We start from the raw sequence: 12,585 nt of genomic DNA, 5'->3' as shown, positions 1-12,585 counted from the left end.
ATGGTCTAGTGCTAGTTTTGTTTATCTTAATTTGGTCCTGGTTTAGTGTTTCTCTTTTGCCTGAACTCAAAGCCTCCTTCTCATTTTCTAAAGTTGATACTCAGGCAATTATTTTAAAGAATCCTACTTTTAATTACAACTCTATATTCAGAGAAGTTAGTAGCTGTCAAGAGTAGCTACAGTCTTCTGTGTGATCTAACCAAAGAACTGAACTGGGGTCATCTATGTATATTTTGGGTCCAAGGGTCCTATTAGGCTATGGACTACAAACTAAGTTGTTACCATTCCTGCACTTATATGAGTAATGTGAAGCCTAATGCTCGCATAATTCTTTCAATGATAAATGGTATAAAAATCAATATAATTGAGAGTACACAACCTAGGTTTTATAATTTTGCTTAGCATAGCTTTGCCTGTGTATCAGCTAAACATATTATACCAATTAACATCAATTAAATACCTATAGGTACATAATATTGTAGGGGATCAAAATAAACCACCCCAAAATATGCATATTACTTTGAGCTGAAGACAATTGAGAAACAACAGCTACAAAAACAAAACAAAACAAAACAACAACAAACAACACCTTTCTGTCCTCTCCCCTAGGCTATTTTCCTAAGAGGAGACTTAGAGTCTTAATCATCTGCGAAAACTCTGCTCTTATCAGCCCAGCCCTGAGCAGAATCTAGATAGTAACAAATCTTACTAAAATAATTCTTATCTTCCATTAGTTTCTTCTCTATTTACCTTCCCACAGTTTGTCACCCGTAAAAGCCTAAATCCCTATTCCTTTGTCTAGTCACTTTTCTACAAATTCATAGATCATTGTTAAGATGATATATAAGCCCCATATTCTAATCACCCCTCGAGATACTCCTCACTTAGTTTCTCCCACATGTATTCATGTTGCATGTGTTAATAAACTCTTATTTTTTCTCATTAATTTCTCTGTTGTCAGTCTAATTTCCCAGGCCCCAAATGGAGAACCCAGGACAGTAGAGGGAAAAAAAAAAATTTTTTTTCTCCCCTGTAGCAGTAAAAGTGTTTTACTTACATAAAAAAGCTTGAGTACATATTGTCTTCTGCCTGGTTATAGAGGACTATGTCTGACTATGAATGCCAGATATATTGTACAAAGAAATGAACAGTACTACCATTTGGGACCATTTGCTGAAATGCTAAGTTGTTTTTGATAATGACACAGAATACTCATAAAGAAAAAAAAATGTATTTCAGAATTTTTTTGATATTTATTGGCCTATAGAACAGGTGATGCACCTTTAGTAGAATTAAAAAAACATAAATTAACCTTTCTTGGAAAAAGAGTCATGAATTGTTAGAAGAACTAGTAATTAATAAAATAAGTGATAATATTACTCCCCAATATGAACATGTCATCCCCAGGCAATTAAAATAAGGCAGGAAGGTAAAGCAGGTACTGGTCTACATATCAATCCTGATGGCTTACTTTAGTCCTGGGAAAGGAGGGGAGAAAGCAGTCTCAGAGAACCAGAGAACAGGGACAAGGGTGAATGGTATTTGAAGAATTCAGTAAGAAGATGTGGAGAGGAAAAACTGCCCTTACACATTTTATGTTGTTGTAATTAGGTCACAGAAAGAAAACCACAAGGTATCTTACTTCGTTTCAAGTATATGGTTACATGGATGGCTGTGTCTTGCTGTTCATCATTTTCACAACGTTCAGTATAAGAAGAAATGGACTTTTATTGGAGCCAAGAGGGACTAAGTTTTCATCTAAGACAGAATGAATTGATAGCAGGTGTTAAAACTTGATATATGTTACAAGGGACATTGCGTAACTAAGCATGGTACAGATTACATGTAGTAGAGAAGTTTAGTGAATGAAAAATTACTTTGGATTGGAACAAATAAAGACGACTTTTTGTAGAATGCGACATAAATTGTGTAATAAAAGGTTATCTGAGAATGTGACTGAACTTAAAATAATCAGGGAATAAACAAAATACAAGAAAATATTTAGAATTTGTACTAATGTTTATCATTTTTTCACTTCATAATAACTCTGAGTGATTTTTATGTGTCAGGCACTGTTCTAAAAGTTATACATATATTAAGTTATTTAATTCTCATAACAATGCTATGAAATTAGTCAGGTACTAGTATCCTCACCATTTTGCAAATGAGAAAACTTAAGTATAGAGGAGATAGTGGATGACTAAGTCATTTGGCTACTAAGTCGCTAAAGTGGGTTTTGGATCCTCCTAGTTCAGTTTCAGAGGCCAAGGCCCTAATCACTACACAATATGCTCTCCTTCACCGAAACACACATATCCACACCCACATACCAAATTAGACATGCCAACATCCAGAATTTAGGATTTCCTCCATGATGATTTCGAATTTGAGAAGGCCTTTGTCATCCAAACATGACCGCTTTGAATATTAAAGCATACACACAGTACTTTTTCTTTGTTTTTGCTTTTTTGTTTTGTTTTGTTTTGTTTTTCTAGGATCTCTTTGTTAAAGGTCTTCAGAGATTAAGGAAGCAACTGAAGCTGAATTAAAACTGTTATTCTTACAGCTAAAGCAATAAGATTATGAAGACAAACGAAAAAGTGACATAAGTGTTTGTTTTTTTCTCCTTTACCACTTTCTCCCTTCCTATTTATACATGTATTATTTTGGCTTTAAGTGTATAGATATAGTTATTTTAGACAGTCTTAACTTTTCCTTGTTTTACCTATTTTTAAAATATGGACTTAGAGCTTTCTTGGTCATTTATTTTTCAATTTGTCATTCACACTCAAACAATATTTAACCTCCTGGTGTCAGGTTAATATTTGGTACTCAAAAAAGTAAATAAATAAATAAATAAAATGATGCTAGAATTGACATTGTACCTAGTGTTGTAAATGGATGCACAGAGCACAGGATTCTTTGACTACTTGCTACTGATACACTTTGCATTTGGCCTCCCCTTGATTTCATATCTCACCATGTTTATCTGATTCGCGCCTTCATGTACTACAGTTTTTCACTTCAATTAGTTGAATAGTGCTTTCAAGGAATAATTTGGAACATTATTTCTTCTTTTGCCTTGAATTCACACGTACAAAGTCCACTTAAAAGGCAAGTGCTGCTCCAAATTTACACAACAGCCCTGGAAACTAGAAACCTAGTGGTGAATTTGTAGAGCAGACAATTCACACAAAAATAAGCAAATGAGCATGTGCATGAAGCACCCTAACATACCCCACACCCCAAAAATACCTTTAGTATTAAGACCTTCCATTTGGAATTGCATATTTGCCACTTGCGGCAGAGTCTTTAAAAAGTGAAACACTCACTTAACTCTTCTTCCCAACTAGATTGCAAAATTCTCTGGTGGAAAATTAGGTAGTTTGGAGAGTGCATTGACTTGTGCACAGGAAAAGGCATCCTAATAGTCTGAAGAGTTAATATGCTCTAACACCCTCCTGCTGCCAATTGGCTCCAGGATGCCCTAGTGACCCAAAACAGCCCATCTAAAGTGCATCTTTTAACACCTAGTGTGGGAAGGAGTAATTTAACCACTGAAGAAAATTTAAATTACAGACTTCTTCTTGGTCTAAATCATCCTCAGGGGGCAAAGGACAATTTTGAAAGCTGCATTAACTCAGTAGAAAACCTTACAAAGCAATTCTCTAATGGCCCGAAGGAGTTAATGCTCAAGTTTCGGCTAAAGTTAAGTCACTTTCTTTAGGGTAAAGAACCTAATAGGGACTTTTACTTTCAGGTCAAAACGCTCAAGAGCAGTCAGTAACAGTGGGTGACGAGGCATTGGATAATAAGGAGACAAGCTGAGAAAAATAATGGAGTTTCTTCTAGCACGATCTTCAAGGCTGAAGTTCTTTATTAAGATTTGTTGGCTTGAACAGGTTGGTATCCTGAAGACTTTTAACTTCAGATTTAGAATTATTTGACACTGTAGGAAAAAGAACACGTTTTCCTATCTGAAATACGTAAAAATGAAACCAGCAACTCTGTTGATGCTACAGCTTATTAAAGATGCAAATTAAAAATATCAAAAAGCATGGAGATTTGCTTAACCTTTTACCAAGTGTAAATCTTTAATCTGATCTTAATATGAACTTAGTTGATTTACTTTAAGTTTAGTAACACACTGAACTTGTGAGGTGTTAACAGCATCTTTAGTGGTCAAATATTACATTTTAGATTTGATAAAAAAGTTTAATTTGAAATCCAGTCAGAAAATCATATTATATTGCACAACATATATCCGCTTTAGTGAAGAGCTGACAAACTGCAAATGCCTCAGAGGAAAAATTCCACTGAATCAAAAGCAAAAGATTAATGTACTTGGAAATGAATTTGCATTCAACTGTAAAACAATGCCATTATGCCATTTTTTTCTTTCTTTTTTTTTTTTTTTTAACATGACCAATCGTTTTTGAGGCTCTTGTTACTAAATTAGAAGGTTATATAATGCAAAATGGAATTGAGGACACTTGGATTTAAACAGAAATTCAGTAGAAAGTTTTATTTATAAACACTAGCTCTCAGTTAGTATTTTATTGTTGGGTTACTTTGGGACTTTTTTTTTTCATTTTGCAGTAAACTTAAATTAGCCATGCTACATTAAAAATTTAAAATATACCATGCAGAAAAACAGCCACTGCTATAGCCTTTACAATATGATTTAATTTTGTAATTTCAGAAGTAGCATTAATAAAAACAATATAATATCCAAATGACAGGAAAATAAGGCAGTCCTTCACGCTTTTTACAGGCCATTCTTTTCATCTTCTCTAAAAATTAGAATCACAAAACATGTTATAATTACTTGAAATTGTCTGCAGTATCAGGCACAATAGTTTAAAATCACTTTATCATGTGTCATACAACAGTCTATCTCTAACAATGTAAATTAGTCACTACTAAAAATAAGGGATGATGATTAATTACCTTAGAGAATACCTGCCAGAATCACCAGTCACTGGAACCAGATTTCTTACTGAACATACCCTGCAATAATTTAGTACATGCTTCATCGTTTCACCTAGTCTAAGACACAACCTTTATGATCTGAAAATAAAATATTCCTTAAGTAAGTCTTTATTGTGCTGACTAAACAGATAAGTGAACAATTGTGTTAATGACAATCTGCAGATACCAAATGTTAATTTTATCCATGTCTTACACTATTGCAGAAGTTACTGGTCAGAGTAGTTTAATAACACTGAAGTGTGACTTCCATCTTGAAATTCTAATTTGACCCCTCCCCTCAATTACTTAAAATTACTTTTTAACCTATTTTATTTTATGTATCTTTCTGCAGTCAAGAACTCAGTTCTTTCAGTGAAAATATCATAATATATTCATTGGGTTAATGTATTCACATTCCTAGAATAATATCTAGAGCATGGAAGATTAATTTCCTAAAGATCATGCTTGAAATTTAAATAAGTTTTATATTCTGACAACTGAGTCATTATTTACTTATATTAAAATATTTCATATTTTGATGATTCTGGGCTTAATTGAATTCTGGTTTCCAATTCCTAATTCATTTAATTTGTGCACATTTTATTTCTATAGACTTGCAAAGTGGTTTACTGTTTACAGTATTACTACTAAGAATTCTGCTAATAACAAAATGCTGCTTTTGGAAATCTTTGTGAAGAACAATGAACAAATTTTTGTAGGAAAGGCTCTTCTATCTGGAAATTATTTAGCTCCTGTTAATGGAAATAGATTCAAGCTATGGTTTGAATGGTTTTCCTCCTCCCGTATCCCCACCAATTTTTCACATAACACCTACAGCAATTACTTTTATTATAATGAATAAATCAGATTAGTTCACTTCACTAATCAAAACTTTTCAAAATTGCCTCTTACTCAATTTATAATATACCACAAAATTCTTAACATACATTCAGTAATCTAGAATGATCTTTCCCATGTCTACCTCTTTCACTCTATTTTCAGCACTATTTCCCCTAACTAACTGCATAAAAGCCATACTGGTCTTTAATGTTTACAAAATGCCAGGCCTGATGGGACATTTAAATGTGCTATTTATTTTCTCCACCTGAATTGTTGAATTATCTTCCAATATCCCTCCACTCTTGACCTGTATAATTAATACTTATCCACAGGTCTCTCTTCATTTTCTAATATCCCCACCCATACCACCATGACAACCACTATCACCATCACCACTAAAATCCTTCTGTATATTCTACAAAAAAATGTTTTCTACAGTAAAGACAGAAAAACACATTGTGTATTTTTCCTTCATCAAACATAGAAATGTATGCAACATCTATATTTATTTAGGTTTTTGCTATGTATATAATGTATTTTATAGCTTTATCACCAAATAAGTATAATGAGTGTACAAAAAAGAAATATGAAAGAAAAAAAGCAAACATAAAAACTTGAAGATCACTCACACAAGAAGAAATAGACAATCTGAATGGCCCTACGTCTGTTAACAAAATTGAATAAATTGTTAACAATTTTTTGAAACAGAAAATACCAGGCACAGATGAGATCAGTTGTGAATTCTATCAAATATTTAAGGAAAAAATTATACCAATTTTCTGCAGTATCTTTCAGAAGATAGAAATATAGGAAATACTTCCTAACTCATTCTATGAGGGTAGCATTACCTTCATACCAAAACCAGAAAAAGACATTACAAGAAAACTACAACCCATTCTCTCTCATAAATGTAGACGCAAAAATCCTCAACAAAATTTTGCAAATCAAGTCCAACAATGTGTAAAAAGAATGACATATGAAAACTGAGTGGGATTTACCCCAGGTATGCAAGGATCTTTCAATATTTGAAAATCAATTAATGTAATTTATCAAATAAACTGGCTAAAAAAGAAAAATCACATGATTGTATCAATAAATACAAGAAAAAAGCATTTGACAAAATCTAACACACATTAATGATAAAAGCTCTTAGTGAAATAGGAATAGAAGGGAAAGTCCTCAACTTGATAAAGAACATCTACAAAGATGTTAATAGTGAGAAACTTGAAGCTTCCCATTATGCTTTATTCATAATTGACAAAACTTGGAAGCCACTGAGATATCCTTTAGTAGGTGAATGAAAAAACAAACTGTGGTACATCCATACAATAAATTATTATTCAGCACTGAAAAGAAACTAGGTATCAAGCCACAAAAAGACAAGGGAGAAACTTAAATGCATATTACTCAGTGAAAGAAACAGATCTGAAAAGCTACATAATGTGTGAGTTTAATTATATGACTTTTTAAAAAAGGCAAAACGTATGGAGACAGTAAAAAGATCGGTGGTTGACCGGGGTAAGGAGGAGGGAGATGCATAAAAGGAGTGCAGAAGATGTTTCAAGCAGTTAAACTACTCTGTATGACACAATAATGGTGGATATCTATCACCTATAGAATACACACCAAGAGTGAACCCTCATGTGAACTATGGAGTTTGGATGGTAATGATTAATATATCAATATACAATGATCATGTTTCAAAATAGGTTCATCAGTGGTAAAAACGTTACCACTCTGTGAGGAAGGTCAGATGTCAATAGTGGTGGAGGCTGTGTATGTTTTGGGGCAGAAGGTGTCTGGGAACTCATTGTACATTCTGGCCAATTTTGCTGAGAATCAAAAACTGCCCTACAAAAATAAAGTGTATTAATTTAAAAAATTGACAATAATGTGGTCTTCTTTTAATAAGAATAACAAAAAACAAATGTTTTATTTACAAAGCAGAGCATGGGAGTATGTCAGCAAGATTGTCCCCAATTTGCAATATATGTAAATACAAAAATAAAGATAGACAACAATACCTGAATTTGATTACTATAGCAGATACTGCAACAAGGCAGTTCAAGTGGGTGTAAACATGATGAAGACAGTCATGAAATAAAATATATCAATGGAATTATAAAAATACAATTAGGTAACGTCCCAACAAGCTGCTTATCCTGAAAAAATATTACTTAACTGTCAAAGCCTAATAGGTAAAATAAAGGGATCAACCAGGTAATCTCCAACTATCCCTCAAGCCCTAAAATTATAAAATCTTAAACAAGTGTTCCTTAAAACCTATTAAGTCCCCAAGGCAATAAAATGTAATAGAAATATGACTCAAAGTATAAAATAATATGGGAAGATTGTTCTCAGAAGTTCTAAAAAAAATAAGATATGTGATGGTTAGGTTGAAAGAAAGCTGATGAAAGACAGAAAAGCTTAGAAAAAAAGATGAAAATGAGGCCTTAGACAATGAAAAACAGAAAGGTAGATTGAGACAAGGCACAAAGAGAAAAGGGAAGAAGAAAAATTAAAGAACAGTTCTGTTAGAGGTCAATTTAACCTTCACATCAAAGTTTAACTCAATTTCCTGGATACATTTTGAGGTTAGTAATGTCTTATTAACTTAGTTTCTCTGACTGCAGCTACAATCTAAATGTGATTCTTACCAGTGTTGAGTACAGAAAGGTGTGTAACTGGTTCACAGGTCTTTGAAGATTTATTGTCATATTCAGCAAGCAATCGTCACAGCAATCTCATCAGATTTGGAGGACAAGGGTATACACCTAAATAAAGTCTCGTGTGTCTGGTACAGTAGAGTCTTTGATATGCCATGAGGTAGCCTCTAATTTGTATCACTTCCCCCTTCATTCACAGCACAGCAGAATAGAAATTTCGAGCGTAACAACTGGTTTATAAGAAGGCACCACAGCCTAGAAACTCCAAGTTCAAGTCACAACTTAGCTGCTTATTAGCTATGCAAAATTTTAAAATTATGTTATTATGGGAAGAACATTTAACATGAGACCCCCCATTAACACATTTTTAAGTGTACAATAAATTATTATTGACATTAGGTATGATTTTATACAGCAGGTCTTTAGAGTGTATTCATCGTGTTTGACTGAATCTTTATTCCCATTGATTAGTAACACTGCATTTCCCTCTTTCTCCAGCCTCTGGGAACCATTCCTCACTCTTTGATTCTAGTATAAATTTGACTATTTTAGACATTTCATATAAGTAGAATCATGCAGTATTTGTCTTTCTGTGACTGACTTATTTCACTCTGTATAATGCCCTTAAGAGTCAGCCATGTTGTCACATACTGAAAAAAATTCCTTCTTTTTATTTAAGGCTGAGTAGGATTGCATTATATGTATATACTACATTTTCTTTATCCATTCATTTGCTGATGTACAGTTAGGGTTTTTTGGTTCTTTTTTCTTCACATCTCAACTATTGTGAATAGTTCTGCTATGAACACAGAAGTGCTAATATCTCTTTGAGATATTGATTTAAATTCTTTTGGATAAATACCCAGAAGTGAGATGGCTAGATCATAAAGTAGTTTTATTTTAAAATTTCTGAGAAACTTCTCTACTGTTTTCCATAGTAGCTGCACCATTTTGTATTCCCAACAGGAGCATGTCCAGGTTCCAGTTTCTCTACATTCTTGCTGCTTGCTGTCTTTTTTTTTTTTTTTTTAATAATAAATAATAGCCATGTGAACAGATGTGAGGTGACATTTCACTGTAGTTTTGATTTACATCTCTCTGATGATTAGTGCTATTAAGCATTTTTTTTTCTTTTATCTATTGGGTATTTGTAGGTCATGTTTGTAGAAATGTCTATTCAGGTCATCCATTAGCTCATTTGTGACAAAAGAGTCAATCTACAAGGAACATATCAACTTCAAAGGACCTAAGTAAATAAGGGAAACATTGACAGAACTGAAGGGAGAAATACACAGCAATACAATAGTAGTAGAAAATTTCAATATCCACTTTAAATAATAGATAGAGCATCTAGATAGAAGATCAATAAGGAAACAGAGATCTTGAATACTATAAATTAAATGGGACCTAACAGACATATACAGAACCTTCTACCAAACAGTGGCAGAATACACATTCTTCTCCAACACACATGGCTCTTTCTCCAAGATCGAATGATTACACATTAGGTCATTAAACAAGTCTTAACAAATTTGAAAAGACTGAAATCCTGCCAAATATATTTTCTAATCATAATGGAATAAAAGTAGAAATCAATAGAAGGAAAACTGGAGAATTCACAAATATGTGGAAATTAAGACATGTAACTTTTTCTGAGTCACCTATGAGGTGTTTCTTCATCTGTGAAAAGCAGTTGTATATCATATGATTTTGTAAGGATTTAGAAATGATAACGAGTGTGAAAGTACTTTACTGTTCATGGTAGGTTTACCTCATCAGTCATTTCAGTTTTCAGGCACTAGTAGCTATGTCAGTTCCACTCAGTATTAAAAGTATTCTGCCTAAGAAAAAATAAGAATTAATACTAATTCAGTGTTTTGTTTCTCTCAGGCACTTGAAACACACTTCATCTGGATGAGTACATTTCTTTCTCTCAAGAATTTAATGATTTGTGTTCTACTGCTACCCCAGTTTATAAAAGAGGGTAAATGAGAACTTTATGAATGAGGACCTGAGGCATAGGTGGTTTATGTAATAATATGCCCAAAGTAACAATACTAGTAGTAGTGATGCCATCAGGGTTTCGCTGAGGCAATCCAACTCCTAGATTCCTTACTTCTCTGCAATTCTATTCTTTATCCCTATATATTTCCAAAAGAAAAAAGAAATACTGCATTTCTTCTTTCAAAATAGTATTTAGTCATTCTCCTAACCTCTTCTCTAAAAATGTGGAAGTTTATGCTAAAATATATATTCAAAAGATAAAAACCTGCTGCTTATGGTTAAAATCAGTTTAGGATATGAAATGACTTATGAGTATGTAAATGAAACTGAGCTATTGAAAATGAGGTTAACTCCTGGGTCGTCTGTCCCAGAATATATACATGGTATGACAATTATCCGATTTGAGTCCTTTCTTGGTAGCCTCCTTTTCAAAAAAGGACACTCTTTTAGTAATGAATAGTTTTAGGCAGTCATATGCATGATTATTCCAGAAACTTCTAAATTCACTAAAATCTAAAGTCAAACAATTCTAACTTTACTTCTTCAGTTGAAATCAACATCCCTTAACAGCAAATAAATTCTGAGGACAGCCTATAGAAACATAGTAGACATATATACCTACATATGAATGATTTTTTTTTTTTTCAGATCTTCTGGTGATAGCAGGTTTTAAATGTGGGAAAAACAGAGTACTCTTTGGCTGATAGGCATTGAAGGAGGAGACAAATGAACATGTATCATAAATGTGATAAAGTCTATGAGAATGGAGACTGCTGACAGCAACAATAGACTGTCCTTTCATTCCAGTTTTACTGGGGGCCTACCTTGCCCTCTGCTTTCTTATCCCCACCAGGAGATAACAAGTTCAATGGAAACGGAAGTGTTTTTAAAAAATTCTAAAATAAACCTCAAGTACTTGTTTAGAGAATTCAAGTGATTTAAGTAAGAAGTCACAATAGATGAAAATCTGACTGAAAAGTGGTATCATTCCCCCTGCAAGAGCTATTTGAAAGGTACTACTTTTATCTCAGGAAGCTACATTCTCAAATTTGAGTCCTTAAATCAGAATGTCAAATCCTGGTTTACAGGTGCAGTTCCAACTGTGAGATAACATGATACACATATAACTCAATTAAGTTTCAAGATGAATCCCTTCAGTTGCATTAATCATTGTTGTAGGAGTTTTGGTAGTTATTTGGTCATTTGCTTCACTCCCCAAATCTAATCACCAAGAAATATATATTTCTACCTCTTTAATATAAGATTGTTGTTCAAATTAATGTATATCAATACTATCACTGCTTTATTTTAGGCCACCATCTTCTGTTTAATGGATTGATGCAATATCTTCTTGCAGCATTACCTTTCAACAATTTATACCCTATCCTGTAAAAAGATTATATTTTTAAATTGAGTTATAATTATGTCTCTTTTTAGTCTAGGACTGCCAAATAATTTCCCATCAGTTAAATAGTGTCCAAATTCCTTTTCATAAAGTTCCTTACAATATGACTATATTGCTCAACAATTTGTACCTTATGATCCAGCCATTACAGGCTTTGACACAACTGTACTACGCATGTTACTTACCACATTCCCTCACTTTCTTCCCCCATAACATTTTACCTTGTTAATCATTGAGATCTCTCTTTTAGTGACCTCTGAATTCCCAAACCCTACAAAAGTGTCCTTCCTAGGAGTCTGTTAGTGTCTGTGTTTCCTGATCAATATTCTTATTGTACTGCACTACCAAGACTTGCTACTCTCCACGTTAGAATGTCAACAACTTCAGAGAAGAGACTGCATTTGCTTATTATTTACCACAAGTCCATGGCTCAATTGCTGCTTATGATGGTGGATAGTGTTTCAAACTCATTTCTTATGTAATTAATCAGCCTTACAACAATGATAAAAAATGTTATTAGTGAAGTCTGACAGGTAACAATTATTCAGGTATCTTTTTGTACTGATTAAAATTATTTCTTAGTCTAAAAGTTACTTTAGTTCAGAGAGTAGAACACAGGCACAGAAAATGTGAAAATAAATTTTAGCAGCTTATTTATAAATGCTTTACATTATATAATTTTATAAATTTAATTTAAAA

Source organism: Rhinolophus ferrumequinum, chromosome 5, assembly GCF_004115265.2.
Source record: "Rhinolophus ferrumequinum isolate MPI-CBG mRhiFer1 chromosome 5, mRhiFer1_v1.p, whole genome shotgun sequence".
NCBI classification, from domain to species: Eukaryota; Metazoa; Chordata; class Mammalia; order Chiroptera; family Rhinolophidae; genus Rhinolophus; species Rhinolophus ferrumequinum.
The sequence above is the reverse complement of the archived record's forward strand: the minus strand, read 5'-3'. Positions refer to the sequence as shown.